Source organism: Hyla sarda, chromosome 1 (assembly GCF_029499605.1).
Source record: "Hyla sarda isolate aHylSar1 chromosome 1, aHylSar1.hap1, whole genome shotgun sequence".
Classification (NCBI taxonomy): domain Eukaryota; kingdom Metazoa; phylum Chordata; class Amphibia; order Anura; family Hylidae; genus Hyla; species Hyla sarda.
In genome coordinates this window covers 256712524-256730587 of record NC_079189.1, presented here as the reverse complement: position 1 = coordinate 256730587, position 18064 = coordinate 256712524, and the positions used below count along the sequence as shown (strand labels likewise).

The window sequence follows — 18064 nt, the reverse complement described above, 5'->3', positions numbered from 1 at the left end:
GGATTCCCAGCCAGTCTCCCATGCTGGTACTTACCGGGCCCTAAGCTGGGTAGCAGTCTGCAATCTGACGAGAGCAGGCGCGTTCAGCTTAGGATGGCCGTTGACAGCTTCACGCCCTTTATACTGTGCATTTAAGCATCAATAAATCCTTTTCCGAATCGGAGCGGAAGGCAGCAAAAGATTAAAATGGCAACTGCACCCGGGATTTCCAGCCAGTCTCCCATGCTGGTACTTACCAGGCCCTAAGCTGGGTAGCAGTCTGCGATCTGACGAGAGCAGGCGCGTTCAGCTTAGGATGGCCGTTGACAGCTTCACACTTTGTATACTGTGCATTTAAGCATCAATAAATCCTTTTCGGAATCGGAACTGAAGGCGGCATAAGAGCAAAATGTCAACGGCAACCGGGATTCCCAGCCAGTCTCCCATGCCAGTACTTACCGGGCCCTAAGCTGGGTAGCAGTCTGCGATGTGACGAGAGCAGGCGCGTCCAGCTTAGGATGGCCATTGACAGCTTCATGATTTTCATACTGCGCATTTAAGCATCAATAAATCCTTTTTCGGAATCGGAGCGGAAGGCGGCAACAGAGCAAAATGTCAACTGCACCCGGGATTCCCAGCCAGTCTCCCATGCCGGTACTTACTGAGCCCTAAGCTGGGTAGCAGTCTGCAATCTGACGAGAGCAGGCGCGTTCAGCTTAGGATGGCCGTTGACAGCTTCTCGCCCTTTATACTGTGCATTTAGGCATCAATAAATCCTTTTCGGAATCGGAGCGGAAGGCGGCTACAGAGCAAAATGTCAACAACACCTGGGATTCCCAGCCAGTCTCCCATGCTGGTACTTACCGGGCCATAAGCTGGGTAGCAGTCTGCGATTTGACGAGAGCAGGCGCGTTCAGCTTAGGATGGCCGTTGACAGCTTCACGCCCTTTATACTGTGCATTTAAGCATCAATAAATCCTTTTCCGAATCGGAGCGGAAGGCAGCAACAGATTAAAATGTCAACTGCACCCGGGATTCCCAGCCAGTCTCCCATGCTGGTACTTACCAGGCCCTAAGCTGGGTAGCAGTCTGCGATCTGACGAGAGCAGGCGCGTTCAGCTTAGGATGGCCGTTGACAGCTTCACACTTTGTATACTGTGCATTTAAGCATCAATAAATCCTTTTCGGAATCGGAACTGAAGGCGGCATAAGAGCAAAATGTCAACCGGGATTCCCAGCCAGTCTCCCATGCCAGTACTTACCGGGCCCTAAGCTGCTTAGCAGTCTGCGATGTGACAAGAGCAGGCGTGTTCAGCTTAGGATGGCCATTGACAGCTTCGTGATTTTTATACTGCGCATTTAAGCATCAATAAATCCTTTTTCGGAATCGGAGCGGAAGGCGGCAACAGAGCAAAATGTCAACTGCACCCGGGATTCCCAGCCAGTCTCCCATGCCGGTACTTACTGGGCCCTAAGCTGGGTAGCAGTCTACAATCTGACGAGAGCAGGCGCGTTCAGCTTAGGATGGCCGTTGACAGCTTCTCGCCCATTATACTGTGCATTTAGGCATCAATAAATCCTTTTCGGAATCGGAACGGAAGGCGGCAACAGAGCAAAATGTCAACGGCAGCCGAGATTCCCAGCCAGTGTCCCATGCCAGTACTTACCAGGCCCTAAGCTGGGTAGCAGTCTGCGATCTGACGAGAGCAGGCGCGTTCAGCTTAGGATGGCCATTGACAGCTTCATGATTTTTATACTGTGCATTTAAGCATCAATAAATCCTTTTCGGAATCGGAACGGAAGGCGGCAACAGAGCAAAATGTCAACGACACCCGGGATTCCCAGCCAGTCTCCCCTGCTGGTACTTACCAGGCCCTAAGCTGGATAGCAGTCTGCGATCTGACGAGTGCAGGCACGTTCAGCTTAGGATGGCCGTTGACAGCTTCTCGCCCTTTATACTGTGCATTTAAGCATCAATAAATCCTTTTCGGAATCGGAAACGGAAGGCGGCAACAGAGCAAAATGTCATCGGCAGCCGGGATTTCCAGCCAGTGTCCCATGTCGGTACTTACCGGGCCCTAAGCTGGGTAGCAGTCTGCGATGTGACAAGAGCAGGCGCGTTCAGCTTAGGATGGCCATTGACAGCTTCATGATTTTTATACTGCGCATTTAAGCATCAATAAATCCTTTTTCGGAATCGGAGCGGAAGGCGGCAACAGAGCAAAATGTCAACTGCACCCGGGATTCCCAGCCAGTCTCCCATGCCGGTACTTACTGAGCCCTAAGCTGGGTAGCAGTCTGCAATCTGACGAGAGCAGGCGCGTTCAGCTTAGGATGGCCGTTGACAGCTTCTCGCCCTTTATACTGTGCATTTAGGCATCATTAAATCCTTTTCGGAATCGGAACGGAAGGCGGCAACAGAGCAAAATGTCAACGGCAGCCGGGATTCCCAGCCAGTGTCCCATGCCAGTACTTACCAGGCCCTAAGCTGGGTAGCAGTCTGCGATCTGACGAGAGCAGGCGCGTTCAGCTTAGGATGGCCATTGACAGCTTCATGATTTTTATACTGTGCATTTAAGCATCAATAAATCCTTTTCGGAATCGGAACGGAAGGCGGCAACAGAGCAAAATGTCAACTACTCCCGGGATTCCCAGCCAGTCTCCCATGCCGCTACTTAATGGGCCCTAGGCTGGGTAGCAGTCTGCGATCTGACGAGAGCAGGCGCGTTCAGCTTAGGATGGCCATTGACAGCTTCATGCTTTTTATACTGTGCATTTAAGCATCAATAAATCCTTTTCGTAATCGGAACGGAAGGCGGCAACAGGGCATAATGTCAACTGCACCCGGGATTCCCAGCCAGTCTCCCATGCCGGTACTTACTGGGCCCTAAGCTGGGTAGCAGTCTGCGATCTGACGAGAGCAGGCGCGTTCAGCTTAGGATGGCCGTTGACATCTTCACGCCTTGTATACTGTGGATTTAAGCATCAATAAATATTTTTATTAATCGAAGAGGAAGGCGGCAACAAAGCAAAATGTCAACGGCACCTTGGATTGCCAGCCAGTCTCCCATGCCGGTAACTGCCGGGCAGCAGTCTGCGATCTGAGGAGAGCAGGCACGTTCAGGCTTAGGATGGCCGTTGACAGCTTCACACCCTGTGTATTGTGGATTTAAGCATCAATAAATCCTTTTCCGAATCGGAGCGGAAGGCGGCAACAGATTAAAGTGTCAACTGCACCCGGGATTCCCAGACAGTCTCCCATGCTGGTACTTACCAGGCCCTAAGCTGGGTAACAGTCTGCGATCTGACAAGAACAGGCGCATTCAGCTTAGGATGGCCGTAGACATCTTCACACCCTGTATACTGTGGATTTAAGCATCAATAAATCGTAAGCGTAAGGAGGCAACAGAGCAAAAGGTCAACTGCACCTGGGATTCCCAGCCAGTCTCCCATGCTGGTACTTACCGGGCCCTAAGCTGGGTAGCAGTCTGCGATCTGACGAAAGCAGGCACGTTCAGCTTAGAATGGCCGTTGACAGCTTCTCGCCCTTTATACTGTGCATTTAAGCATCAATAAATCCTTTTCGGAATCGGAAACGGAAGGCGGCAACAGAGCAAAATGTCAACGGCAGCCGGGATTCCCAGCCAGTGTCCCATGCCGGTACTTACCGGCCCAAAGATCTGTACCAGTCTGCAATCTGACAAGAGCAGGCGCGTTAAGCTTAGGATGGCCGTCGACAGCTTCACACCTTGTATACTGTGGATTTAAGCATCAATAAATTCTTTTCGGAATCGGAGCGGAAGGCAGCAATAGAGCAAAATGTCAACGGCACCCGGGATTCCCAGCCAGTCTCCCATGCCAGTACTTACCAGGCCCTAAGCTGGGTAGCAGTCTGCGATCTGACGAGAGCAGGCGCGTTCAGCTTAGGATGGCCATTGACAGCTTCATGATTTTTATACTGTGCATTTAAGCATCAATAAATCCTTTTCGGAATCGGAACAGAGCAAAATGTCAACGACACCCGGGATTCCCAGCCAGTCTCCCCTGCTGGTACTTACCAGGCCCTAAGCTGGATAGCAGTCTGCGATCTGACGAGTGCAGGCACGTTCAGCTTAGGATGGCCGTTGACAGCTTCTCGCCCTTTATACTGTGCATTTAAGCATCAATAAATCTTTTTCGGAATCGGAAACGGAAGGCGGCAACAGAGCAAAATGTCATCGGCAGCCGGGATTCCCAGCCAGTGTCCCATGTCGGTACTTACCGGGCCCTAAGATCTGTACCAGTCTGCGATCTGACAAGAGCAGGCGCGTTAAGCTTAGGATGGCCGTCGACAGCTTCACACCTTGTATACTGTGGATTTAAGCATCAATAAATTATTTTCGGAATCGGAGCGAAAGGCAGCAATAGAGCAAAATGTCAACCGCACCCGGGATTCCCAGCCAGTCTCCCATGCCAGTACTTACCGGGCCCTAAGCTGGGTAGCAGTTTGCGATCTAACGAGAGCAGGCACGTTCAGCTTAGGACAGCCATTGACAGCTTCATGCTTTTTATACTGTGCATTTAAGCATCAATAAATCCTTTTCGGAATCGGAGAGGAAGGCGGCAACAGAGCAAAATGTCAATAGCACCTTGGATTGCCAGCCAGTCTCCCATGCCCGTACTTGCCGGGCAGCAGTCTGCGATCTGACAAGAACAGGCATATTCAGCTTAGGATAGCCGTAGACGGCTTCACATCCTGTATACTGTGGATTTAAGCATCAATAAATCCTTTTCGGAATCGGAGCGGAAGGCGGCTACAGAGCAAAATGTCAACAACACCTGGGATTCCCAGCCAGTCTCCTATGCTGGTACCTACCGGGCCCTAAGCTGGGTAGCAGTCTGCGATCTGACGAGAGCAGGCGCGTTCAGCTTAGGATGGCCGTTGACAGCTTCACGCACTTTATACTGTGCATTTAAGCATCAATAAATCCTTTTCCGAATCGGAGCGGAAGGCGGCAACAGATTAAAATGACAACTGCACCCGGGATTCCCAGCCAGTCTCCCATGCTGGTACTTACCAGGCCCTAAACTGGGTATCAGTCTGCAATCTGACGAGAGCAGGCGCATTCAGCTTAGGATGGCCGTTGACAGGTTCACACTTTGTATACTGTGCATTTAAGCATCAATAAATCCTTTTCGGAATCGGAACGGAAGGCGGCAACAGAGCAAAATGTCAACGGCAGCCGGGATTCCCAGCCAGTGTCCCATGCCGGTACTTACCGGGCCCTAAGATCTGTACCAGTCTGCGATCTGACGAGAGCAGGCGCGTTAAGCTTAGGATGGCCATTGACAGCTTCACACCTTGTATACTGTGGATTTAAGCATCAATAAATTCTTATCGGAATCGGAGCGGAAGGCAGCAATAGAGCAAAATGTCAATGGCAACCGGTATTCCCAGCCAGTCTCCCATGCCAGTACTTACCGGGCCCTAAGCTGGGTAGCAGTCTGCAATCTGACGAGAGCAGGCGCGTTCAGCTTAGGATGGCCATTGACAGCTTCATGCTTTTTATACTGTGCATTTAAGCATCAATAAATCCTTTTCGGAATCGGAACGGAAGGCGGCAACAGAGCAAAATGTCAACTGCACCCGGATTCCCAGCCAGTCTCCCATGCCGGTACTTACTGGGTCCTAAGCTGGGTAGCGGTCTGCGATCTGACGAGAGCAGGCGCGTTCAGCTTAGGATGGCCGTTGACATCTTCACGCCTTGTATATTGTGGATTTAAGCATCAATAAATATTTTTATTAATCGGAGAGGAAGGCGGCAACAGAGCAACACCACCTGGGATTCCCAGCCAGTCTCCCATGCTGGTACTTAACGGGCCCTAAGCTGGGTAGCAGTCTGCGATCTGACGAGAGCAGGCGCGTTCAGCTTAGGATGGCCGTTGACAGCTTCACACTTTGTATACTGTGGATTTAAGCATCAATAAATAATTTTCGGAATCGGAGCAGAAGCAGAGCAAAATGTCAACTGCACCCGGGATTCCCAGCCAGTCTCCCATGCTGGTACTTACCAGGCCCGAAGCTGGGAAGCAGTCTGCGATCTGACGAGAACAGGCGCATTCAGCTTAGGATGGCCGTAGACATCTTCACACCCTGTATACTGTGGATTTAAGCATCAATAAATCCTTTTCGGAATCGGAGCGTAAGGCGGCAACAGAGCAAAATGTCAACGACACCTGGGATTCCCAGCCAGTCTCCCATGCTGGTACTTTCCGAGCCCTAAGCTGGGTAGCAGTCTGCGATCTGACGAGAGCAGGCACGTTCAGCTTAGGATGGCCGTTGACAGCTTCTTGCCCTTTATACTGTGCATTTAAGCATCAATAATTCCTTTTCGGAATTGGAAACGGAAGGCGGCAACAGTGCAAAATGTCAACGGCAGCCGGGATTCCCAGCCAGTGTCCCATGCCGGTACCTACCGGGCCCTAAGATCTGTACCAGTCTGCGTTCTGACAAAAGCAGGCGCGTTAAGCTTAGGATGGCCGTCGACAGCTTCACACCTTGTATACTGTGGATTTAAGCATCAATAAATTCTTTTCGGAATCGGAGCGGAAAGCAGCAATAGAGCAAAATGTCAACGGCACCCGGGATTCCCAGCCAGTCTCCCATGCTGGTACTTACCGGGCCCTAAGCTGGGTAGCAGTCTGCGATCTGACGAGAGCAGGCGCGTTCAGCTTAGGATGGCCATTGACAGCTTCATGCTTTTTATACTGTGCATTTAAGCATCAATAAATCCTTTTCGGAATCGGAGAGGAAGGCGGCTACAGAGCAAAATGTCAACAACACCTGGGATTCCCAGCCAGTCTCCCATGCTGGTACTTACCGGGCCCTAAGCTGGGTAGCAGTCTGCAATCTGACGAGAGCAGGCGCGTTCAGGTTAGGATGGCCGTTGACAGCTTCACGCCCTTTATACTGTGCATTTAAGCATCAATAAATCCTTTTCCGAATCGGAGCGGAAGGCAGCAACAGATTAAAATGTCAACTGCACCCGGGATTTCCAGCCAGTCTCCCATGCTGGTACTTACCAGGCCCTAAGCTGGGTAGCAGTCTGCGATCTGACGAGAGCAGGCGCGTTCAGCTTAGGATGGCCGTTGACAGCTTCACACTTTGTATACTGTGCATTTAAGCATCAATAAATCCTTTTCGGAATCGGAACTGAAGGCGGCATAAGAGCAAAATGTCAACGGCAACCGGGATTCCCAGCCAGTCTCCCATGCCAGTACTTACCGTGCCCTAAGCTGGGTAGCAGTCTGCGATGTGACGAGAGCAGGCGCGTCCAGCTTAGGATGGCCATTGACAGCTTCATGATTTTTATACTGCGCATTTAAGCATCAATAAATCCTTTTTCGGAATCGGAGCGGAAGGCGGCAACAGAGCAAAATGTCAACTGCACCCGGGATTCCCAGCCAGTCTGCCATGCCGGTACTTACTGAGCCCTAAGCTGGGTAGCAGTCTGCAATCTGACGAGAGCAGGCGCGTTCAGCTTAGGATGGCCGTTGACAGCTTCTCGCCCTTTATACTGTGCATTTAGGCATCAATAAATCCTTTTCGGAATCGGAAACGGAAGGCGGCAACAGAGCAAAATGTCATCGGCAGCCGGGATTCCCAGCCAGTGTCCCATGCCGGTACTTACCGGGCCCTAAGATCTGTACCAGTCTGCGATCTGACAAGAGCAGGCGCGTTAAGCTTAGGATGGCCGTCGACAGCTTCACACCTTGTATACTGTGGATTTAAGCATCAATAAATTATTTTCGGAATCGGAGCGGAAGGCGGCAACAGAGCAAAAGGTCAACGACACCTGGGATTCCCAGCCAGTCTCCCATGCTGGTACTTACCGTGCCCTAAGATCTGTACCAGTCTGCGATCTGACGAGAACAGGCGCATTCAGCTTAGGATGGCCGTTGACAGGTTCACACTTTGTATACTGTGCATTTAAGCATCAATAAATCCTTTTCGGAATCGGAACCGGAACGGAAGGCGGCAACAGAGCAAAATGTCAACGGCAGCCGGGATTCCCAGCCAGTGTCCCATGCCGGTACTTACCGGGCCCTAAGATCTGTACCAGTCTGCGATCTGACGAGAGCAGGCGCGTTAAGCTTAGGATGGCCGTTGACAGCTTCACACTTTGTATACTGTGGATTTAAGCATCAATAAATAATTTTCGGAAGCGGAGCAGAAACAGAGCAAAATGTCAACTGCACCCGGGATTCCCAGCCAGTCTCCCATGCTGGTACTTATCAGGCCCGAAGCTGGGTAGCAGTCTGCGATCTGACGAGAGCAGGCGCATTCAGCTTAGGATGGCCGTAGACATCTTCACACCCTGTATACTGTGGATTTAAGCATCAATAAATCCTTTTCGGAATCGGAGCGTAAGGCGGCAACAGAGCAAAAGGTCAACAACACCTGGGATTCCCAGCCAGTCTCCCATGCTGGTACTTACCGGGCCCTAAGCTGGGTAGCAGTCTGCGATCTGACGAGAGCAGGCACGTTCAGCTTAGGATGCCCGTTGACAGTTTCTCGCCCTTTATACTGTGCATTTAAGCATCAATAAATCCTTTTCGGAATCGGAAACGGAAGGCGGCAACAGAGCAAAATGTCAACGGCAGCCGGGATTCCCAGCCAGTGTCCCATGCCGGTACTTACCGGGCCCAAAGATCTGTACCAGTCTGCGATCTGACAAGAGCAGGCGCGTTAAGCTTAGGATGGCCGTCGACAGCTTCACACCTTGTATACTGTGGATTTAAGCATCAATAAATTATTTTCGGAATCGGAGCGGAAGGCAGCAATAGAGCAAAATGTCAACGGCACCCGGGATTCCCAGCCAGTCTCCCATGCCAGTACTTACCAGGCCCTAAGCTGGGTAGCAGTCTGCGATCTGACGAGAGCAGGCGCGTTCAGCTTAGGACAGCCATTGACAGCTTCATGCTTTTTATACTGTGCATTTAAGCATCAATAAATCCTTTTTTGGAATCGGAGAGTAAGGCAGCAACAGAGCAAAATGTCAATAGCACCTTGGATTGCCAGCCAGTCTCCCATGCCCGTACTTGCCGGGCAGCAGTCTGCGATCTGACAAGAACAGGCACATTCAGCTTAGGATAGCCGTAGACGGCTTCACACCTTGTATACTGTGGATTTAAGCATCAATAAATTATTTTCGGAATCGGAGCGGAAGGCAGCAATAGAGCAAAATGTCAACCGCACCCGGGATTCCCAGCCAGTCTCCCATGCCAGTACTTACCGGGCCCTAAGCTGGGTAGCAGTCTGCGATCTGACGAGAGCAGGCACGTTCAGCTTAGGACAGCTATTGACAGCTTCATGCTTTTTATACTGTGCATTTAAGCATCAATAAATCCTTTTCGGAATCGGAGAGGAAGGCGGCAACAGAGCAAAATGTCAATAGCACCTTGGATTGCCAGCCAGTCTCCCATGCCCGTACTTGCCGGGCAGCAGTCTGCGATCTGACAAGAACAGGCACATTCAGCTTAGGATAGCCGTAGACGGCTTCACACCCTGTATACTGTGGATTTAAGCATCAATAAATCCTTTTCGGAATCGGAGCGGAAGGCGGCTACAGAGCAAAATGTCAACAACACCTGGGATTCCCAGCCAGTCTCCCATGCTGGTACCTACCAGGCCCTAAGCTGGGTAGCAGTCTGCGATCTGACGAGAGCAGGCGCGTTCAGCTTAGGATGGCCGTTGACAGCTTCACGCCCTTTATACTGTGCATTTAAGCATCAATAAATCCTTTTCCGAATCAGAGCGGAAGGCGGCAACAGATTAAAATGTCAACTGCACCCGGGATTCCCAGCCAGTCTCCCATGCTGGTACTTACCAGGCCCTAAGCTGGGTATCAGTCTGCGATCTGACGAGAGCAGGCGCATTCAGCTTAGGATGGCCGTTGACACGTTCACACTTTGTATACTGTGCATTTAAGCATCAATAAATCCTTTTCGGAATCGGAACGGAACGGAAGGCGGCAACAGAGCAAAATGTCAACGGCAGCCGGGATTCCCAGCCAGTGTCCCATGCCGGTACTTACCGGGCCCTAAGATCTGTACCAGTCTGCGATCTGACGAGAGCAGGCGCGTTAAGCTTAGGATGGCCGTTGACAGCTTCACACCTTGTATACTGTGGATTTAAGCATCAATAAATTCTTTTCGGAATCGGAGCGGAAGGCAGCAATAGAGCAAAATGTCAATGGCAACCGGTATTCCCAGCCAGTCTCCCATGCCAGTACTTACCGGGCCCTAAGCTGGGTAGCAGTCTGCAATCTGACGAGAGCAGGCGCGTTCAGCTTAGGATGGCCATTGACAGCTTCATGCTTTTTATACTGTGCATTTAAGCATCAATAAATCCTTTTCGGAATCGGAGGGGAAGGCGGTAACAGAGCAAAATGTCAATAGCACCTTGGATTGCCAGCCAGTCTCCCATGCCTGTACTTGCCGGGCAGCAGTCTGCGATCTGACAAGAACAGGCACATTCAGCTTAGGATAGCCGTAGACGGCTTCACACCCTGTATACTGTGGATTTAAGCATCAATAAATCCTTTTCGGAATCGGAGCGGAAGGCGGCTACAGAGCAAAATGTCAACAACACCTGGGATTCCCAGCCAGTCTCCCATGCTGGTACTTACCGGGCCCTAAGCTGGGTAGCAGTCTGCGATCTGACGAGAGCAGGCGCGTTCAGCTTAGGATGGCCGTTGACAGCTTCACGCCCTTTATACTGTGCATTTAACCATCAATAAATCCTTTTCCGAATCGGAGCGGAAGGCAGCAACAGATTAAAATGTCAACTGCACCCGGGATTCCAAGCCAGTTTCCCATGCTAGTACTTACCAGGCCCTAAGCTGGGTAGCAGTCTGCGATCTGACGAGAGCAGGCGCGTTCAGCTTAGGATGGCCGTTGACAGCTTCACACTTTGTATACTGTGCATTTAAGCATCAATAAATCCTTTTCGGAATCGGAACTGAAGGCGGCATAAGAGCAAAATGTCAACCGGGATTCCCAGCCAGTCTCTCATGCCAGTACTTACCGGGCCCTAAGCTGCTTAGCAGTCTGCGATGTGACAAGAGCAGGCGTGTTCAGCTTAGGATGGCCATTGACAGCTTCGTGATTTTTATACTGCGCATTTAAGCATCAATAAATCCTTTTTCGGAATCGGAGCGGTAGGCGGCAACAGAGCAAAATGTCAACTGCACCCGGGATTCCCAGCCAGTCTCCCATGCCGGTACTTACTGGGCCCTAAGCTGGGTAGCAGTCTGCAATCTGACGAGAGCAGGCGCGTTCAGCTTAGGATGGCCGTTGACAGCTTCTCACCCTTTATACTGTGCATTTAGGCATCAATAAATCCTTTTCGGAATCTGAACGGAAGGCGGCAACAGAGCAAAATGTCAACGGCAGCCGAGATTCCCAGCCAGTGTCCCATGCCAGTACTTACTAGGCCCGAAGCTGGGTAGCAGTCTGCGATCTGACGAGAGCAGGCGCGTTCAGCTTAGGATGGTCATTGACAGCTTCATGATTTTTATACTGTGCATTTAAGCATCAATAAATCCTTTTCGGAATCGGAACGGAAGGCGGCAACAGAGCAAAATGTCAACGACACCCGGGATTCCCAGCCAGTCTCCCCTGCTGTTACTTACCAGGCCCTAAGCTGGATAGCAGTCTGCGATCTGATGAGTGCAGGCACGTTCAGCTTAGGATGGCCGTTGACAGCTTCTCGCCCTTTATACTGTGCATTTAAGCATCAATAAATCCTTTTCGGAATCGGAAACGGAAGGCGGCAACAGAGCAAAATGTCATCGGCAGCCGGGATTCCCAGCCAGTGTCCCATGTCGGTACTTACCGGGCCCTAAGATCTGTACCAGTCTGCGATCTGACAAGAGCAGGCGCGTTAAGCTTAGGATGGCCGTCGACAGCTTCACACCTTGTATACTGTGGATTTAAGCATCAATAAATTATTTTCGGAATCGGAGCGGAAGGCAGCAATAGAGCAAAATGTCAACCGCACCCGGGATTCCCAGCCAGTCTCCCATGCCAGTACTTACCAGGCCCTAAGCTGGGTAGCAGTCTGCGATCTGACGAGAGCAGGCACGTTCAGCTTAGAACAGCCATTGACAGCTTCATGCTTTTTATACTGTGCATTTAAGCATCAATAAATCCTTTTCGGAATCGGAGAGGAAGGCGGCAACAGAGCAAAATGTCAATAGCACCTTGGATTGCCAGCCAGTCTCCCATGCCCGTACTTGCCGGGCAGCAGTCTGCGATCTGACAAGAACAGGCATATTCAGCTTAGGATAGCCGTAGACGGCTTCACATCCTGTATACTGTGGATTTAAGCATCAATAAATCCTTTTCGGAATCGGAGCGGAAGGCGGCTACAGAGCAAAATGTCAACAACACCTGGGATTCCCAGCCAGTCTCCTATGCTGGTACCTACCGGGCCCTAAGCTGGGTAGCAGTCTGCGATCTGACGAGAGCAGGCGCGTTCAGCTTAGGATGGCCGTTGACAGCGTCACGCACTTTATACTGTGCATTTAAGCATCAATAAATCCTTTTCCGAATCGGAGCGGAAGGCGGCAACAGATTAAAATGTCAACTGCACCCGGGATTCCCAGCCAGTCTCCCATGCTGGTACTTACCAGGCCCTAAGCTGGGTATCAGTCTGCAATCTGACGAGAGCAGGCGCATTCAGCTTAGGATGGCCGTTGACAGGTTCACACTTTGTATACTGTGCATTTAAGCATCAATAAATCCTTTTCGGAATCGGAACGGAAGGCGGCAACAGAGCAAAATGTCAACCGCAGCCGGGATTCCCAGCCAGTGTCCCATGCCGGTACTTACCGGGCCCTAAGATCTGTACCAGTCTGCGATCTGACGAGAGCAGGCGCGTTAGGCTTAGGATGGCCGTTGACAGCTTCACACCTTGTATACTGTGGATTTAAGCATCAATAAATTCTTTTCGGAATCGGAGCGGAAGGCAGCAATAGAGCAAAATGTCAATGGCAACCGGTATTCCCAGCCAGTCTCCCATGCCAGTACTTACCGGGCCCTAAGCTGGGTAGCAGTCTGCAATCTGACGAGAGCAGGCGCGTTCAGCTTAGGATGGCCATTGACAGCTTCATGCTTTTTATACTGTGCATTTAAGCATCAATAAATCCTTTTCGGAATCGGAACGGAAGGCGGCAACAGAGCAAAATGTCAACTGCACCCGGATTCCCAGCCAGTCTCCCATGCCGGTACTTACTGGGTCCTAAGCTGGGTAGCGGTCTGCGATCTGACGAGAGCAGGCGCGTTCAGCTTAGGATGGCCGTTGACATCTTCACGCCTTGTATATTGTGGATTTAAGCATCAATAAATATTTTTATTAATCGGAGAGGAAGGTGGCAACAGAGCAAAATGTCAATGGCACCTTGTATTGCCAGCCAGTCTCCCATGCCGGTAACTGCCGGGCAGCAGTCTGTGATCTGAGGAGAGCAGGCACGTTCAGGCTTAGGATGGCCGTTGACAGCTTCACACCCTGTGTATTGTGGATTTAAGCATCAATAAATCCTTTTCCGAATCGGAGCGGAAGGCGGCAAAAGATTAAAATGTCAACTGCACCCGGGATTCCCAGCCATGCTGGTACATACCAGGCCCTAAGCTGGGTAGAAGTCTGCGATCTGACGAGAGCAGGCGCGTTCAGCTTAGGATGGCCATTGACAGCTTCACACTTTGTATACTGTGGATTTAAGCATCAATAAATAATTTTCGGACTCGTAGCAGAAACAGAGCAAAATGTCAACTCCACCCGGGATTCCCAGCCAGTCTCCCATGCTGGTACTTACCAGGCCCGAAGCTGGGTAGCAGTCTGCGATCTGACGAGAACAGGCGCATTCAGCTTAGGATGGCCGTAGACATCTTCACACCCTGTATACTGTGGATTTAAGCATCAATAAATCCTTTTCGGAATCGGAGCGTAAGGCGGCAACAGAGCAAAATGTCAACGACACCTGGGATTCCCAGCCAGTCTCCCATGCTGGTACTTTCCGAGCCCTAAGCTGGGTAGCAGTCTGCGATCTGACGAGAGCAGGCACGTTCAGCTTAGGATGGCCGTTGACAGCTTCTTGCCCTTTATACTGTGCATTTAAGCATCAATAAATCCTTTTCCGAATCGGAGCGGAAGGCGGCAACAGATTAAAATGTCAACTGCACCCGGGATTCCCAGCCAGTCTCCCATGCTGGTACTTACCAGGCCCTAAGCTGGGTATGAGTCTGCGATCTGACGAGAGCAGGCGCATTCAGCTTAGGATGGCCGTTGACACGTTCACACTTTGTATACTGTGCATTTAAGCATCAATAAATCCTTTTCGGAATCGGAACGGAAGGCGGCAACAGAGCAAAATGTCAACGGCAGCCGGGATTCCCAGCCAGTGTCCCATGCCGGTACTTACCGGGCCCTAAGATCTGTACCAGTCTGCGATCTGACGAGAGCAGGCGCGTTAAGCTTAGGATGGCCGTTGACAGCTTCACACCTTGTATACTGTGGATTTAAGCATCAATAAATTCTTTTCGGAATCGGAGCGGAAGGCAGCAATAGAGCAAAATGGCAATGGCAACCGGTATTCCCAGCCAGTCTCCCATGCCAGAACTTACCGGGCCCTAAGCTGGGTAGCAGTCTGCAATCTGACGAGAGCAGGCGCGTTCAGCTTAGGATTGCCATTGACAGCTTCATGCTTTTTATACTGTGCATTTAAGCATCAATAAATCCTTTTCGGAATCGGAGAGGAAGGCGGTAACAGAGCAAAATGTCAATAGCACCTTGGATTGCCAGCCAGTCTCCCATGCCCGTACTTGCCGGGCAGCAGTCTGCGATCTGACAAGAACAGGCACATTCAGCTTAGGATAGCCGTAGACGGCTTCACACCCTGTATACTGTGGATTTAAGCATCAATAAATCCTTTTCGGAATCGGAGCGGAAGGCGGCTACAGAGCAAAATGTCAACAACACCTGGGATTCCCAGCCAGTCTCCCATGCTGGTACTTACCGGGCCCTAAGCTGGGTAGCAGTCTGCGATCTGACGAGAGCAGGCGCGTTCAGCTTAGGATGGCCGTTGACAGCTTCACGCCCTTTATACTGTGCATTTAACCATCAATAAATCCTTTTCCGAATCGGAGCGGAAGGCAGCAACAGATTAAAATGTCAACTGCACCCGGGATTCCAAGCCAGTCTCCCATGCTAGTACTTACCAGGCCCTAAGCTGGGTAGCAGTCTGCGATCTGACGAGAGCAGGCGCGTTCAGCTTAGGATGGCCGTTGACAGCTTCACACTTTGTATACTGTGCATTTAAGCATCAATAAATCCTTTTCGGAATCGGAACTGAAGGCGGCATAAGAGCAAAATGTCAACCGGGATTCCCAGCCAGTCTCTCATGCCAGTACTTACCGGGCCCTAAGCTGCTTAGCAGTCTGCGATGTGACAAGAGCAGGCGTGTTCAGCTTAGGATGGCCATTGACAGCTTCGTGATTTTTATACTGCGCATTTAAGCATCAATAAATCCTTTTTCGGAATCGGAGCGGAAGGCGGCAACAGAGCAAAATGTCAACTGCACCCGGGATTCCCAGCCAGTCTCCCATGCCGGTACTTACTGGGCCCTAAGCTGGGTAGCAGTCTGCAATCTGACGAGAGCAGGCGCGTTCAGCTTAGGATGGCCGTTGACAGCTTCTCACCCTTTATACTGTGCATTTAGGCATCAATAAATCCTTTTCGGAATCTGAACGGAAGGCGGCAACAGAGCAAAATGTCAACGGCAGCCGAGATTCCCAGCCAGTGTCCCATGCCAGTACTTACCAGGCCCTAAGCTGGGTAGCAGTCTGCGATCTGACGAGAGCAGGCGCGTTCAGCTTAGGATGGCCATTGACAACTTCATGATTTTTATACTGTGCATTTAAGCATCAATAAATCCTTTTCGGAATCGGAACGGAAGGCGGCAACAGAGCAAAATGTCAACGACACCCGGGATTCCCAGCCAGTCTCCCCTGCTGGTACTTACCAGGCCCTAAGCTGGATAGCAGTCTGCGATCTGACGAGTGGAGGCACGTTCAGCTTAGGATGGCCGTTGACAGCTTCTCGCCCTTTATACTGTGCATTTAAGCATCAATAAATCCTTTTCGGAATCGGAAACGGAAGGCGGCAACAGAGCAAAATGTCAACGGCAGCCGGGATTCCCAGCCAGTGTCCCATGCCGGTACTTACCGGGCCCTAAGATCTGTACCAGTCTGCGATCTGACGAGAGCAGGCGCGTTAAGCTTAGGATGGCCGTTGACAGCTTCACACTGTGTATACTGTGGATTTAAGCATCAATAAATAATTTTCGGAATCGGAGCAGAAACAGAGCAAAATGTCAACTGCACCCGGGATTCCCAGCCAGTCTCCCATGCTGGTACTTATCAGGCCCGAAGCTGGGTAGCAGTCTGCGATCTGACGAGAGCAGGCGCATTCAGCTTAGGATGGCCGTAGACATCTTCACACCCTGTATACTGTGGATTTAAGCATCAATAAATCCTTTTGGGAATCGGAGCGTAAGGCGGCAACAGAGCAAAACGTCAACGACACCTGGGATTCCCAGCCAGTCTCCCATGCTGGTACTTACCGGGCCCTAAGCTGGGTAGCAGTCTGCGATCTGACGAGAGCAGGCACGTTCAGCTTAGGATGCCCGTTGACAGTTTCTCGCCCTTTATACTGTGCATTTAAGCATCAATAAATCCTTTTCGGAATCGGAAACGGAAGGCGGCAACAGAGCAAAATGTCAACGGCAGCCAGGATTCCCAGCCAGTGTCCCATGCCGGTACTTACCGGGCCCAAAGATCTGTACCAGTCTGCGATCTGACAAGAGCAGGCGCGTTAAGCTTCGGATGGCCGTCGACAGCTTCACACCTTGTATACTGTGGATTTAAGCATCAATAAATTATTTTCGGAATCGGAGCGGAAGGCAGCAATAGAGCAAAATGTCAACCGCACCCGGGATTCCCAGCCAGTCTCCCATGCCAGTACTTACCGGGCCCTAAGCTGGGTAGCAGTCTGCGATCTGACGAGAGCAGGCACGTTCAGCTTAGGACAGCCATTGACAGCTTCATGCTTTTTATACTGTGCATTTAAGCATCAATAAATCCTTTTCGGAATCGGAGAGGAAGGCGGCAACAGAGCAAAATGTCAATAGCACCTTGGATTGCCAGCCAGTCTCCCATGCCCGTACTTGCCGGGCAGCAGTCTGCGATCTGACAAGAACAGGCACATTCAGCTTAGGATAGCCGTAGACGGCTTCACACCCTGTATACTGTGGATTTAAGCATCAATAAATCCTTTTCGGAATCGGAGCGGAAGGCGGCTACAGAGCAAAATGTCAACAACACCTGGGATTCCCAGCCAGTATCCCATGCTGGTACCTACCGGGCCCTAAGCTGGGTAGCAGTCTGCGATCTGGCGAGAGCAGGCGCGTTCAGCTTAGGATGGCCGTTGACAGCTTCACGCCCTTTATACTGTGCATTTAAGCATCAATAAATCCTTTTCCGAATCGGAGCGGAAGGCGGCAACAGATTAAAATGTCAACTGCACCCGGGATTCCCAGCCAGTCTCCCATGCTGGTACTTACCAGGCCCTAAGCTGGGTATCAGTCTGCGATCTGACGAGAGCAGGCGCATTCAGCTTAGGATGGCCGTTGACACGTTCACACTTTGTATACTGTGCATTTAAGCATCAATAAATCCTTTTCGGAATCGGAACGGAAGGCGGCAACAGAGCAAAATGTCAACGGCAGCCGGGATTCCCAGCCAGTGTCCCATGCCGGTACTTACCGGGCCCTAAGATCTGTACCAGTCTGCGATCTGACGAGAGCAGGCGCGTTAAGCTTAGGATGGCCGTTGACAGCTTCACACCTTGTATACTGTGGATTTAAGCATCAATAAATTCTTTTCGGAATCGGAGCTGAAGGCAGCAATAGAGCAAAATGTCAATGGCAACCGGTATTCCCAGCCAGTCTCCCATGCCAGTACTTACCGGGCCCTAAGCTGGGTA

The 18064-nt window shown here is 51.0% G+C and overlaps 9 pseudogenes; all 9 read right to left on the bottom strand.

Moving 5' to 3' along the window:
• Window positions 1-996: 996 nt before the first annotated feature.
• LOC130349126 (5S ribosomal RNA) lies at window positions 997-1116 on the bottom strand (annotated as a pseudogene).
• A 2683-nt stretch (window positions 1117-3799) lies between these two features.
• LOC130352533 (5S ribosomal RNA) lies at window positions 3800-3919 on the bottom strand (annotated as a pseudogene).
• An 866-nt stretch (window positions 3920-4785) lies between these two features.
• LOC130333203 (5S ribosomal RNA) lies at window positions 4786-4905 on the bottom strand (annotated as a pseudogene).
• A 1683-nt stretch (window positions 4906-6588) lies between these two features.
• LOC130316977 (5S ribosomal RNA) lies at window positions 6589-6708 on the bottom strand (annotated as a pseudogene).
• A 2104-nt stretch (window positions 6709-8812) lies between these two features.
• Window positions 8813-8932, bottom strand: LOC130352981 (5S ribosomal RNA; annotated as a pseudogene).
• A 665-nt stretch (window positions 8933-9597) lies between these two features.
• On the bottom strand, window positions 9598-9717 carry LOC130346941 (5S ribosomal RNA; annotated as a pseudogene).
• Window positions 9718-10600: 883 nt separating this feature from the next.
• LOC130319564 (5S ribosomal RNA) lies at window positions 10601-10720 on the bottom strand (annotated as a pseudogene).
• Window positions 10721-12402: 1682 nt separating this feature from the next.
• LOC130333192 (5S ribosomal RNA) lies at window positions 12403-12522 on the bottom strand (annotated as a pseudogene).
• A 2467-nt stretch (window positions 12523-14989) lies between these two features.
• Window positions 14990-15109, bottom strand: LOC130319556 (5S ribosomal RNA; annotated as a pseudogene).
• Between the last annotated feature and the right edge of the window lie 2955 nt (window positions 15110-18064).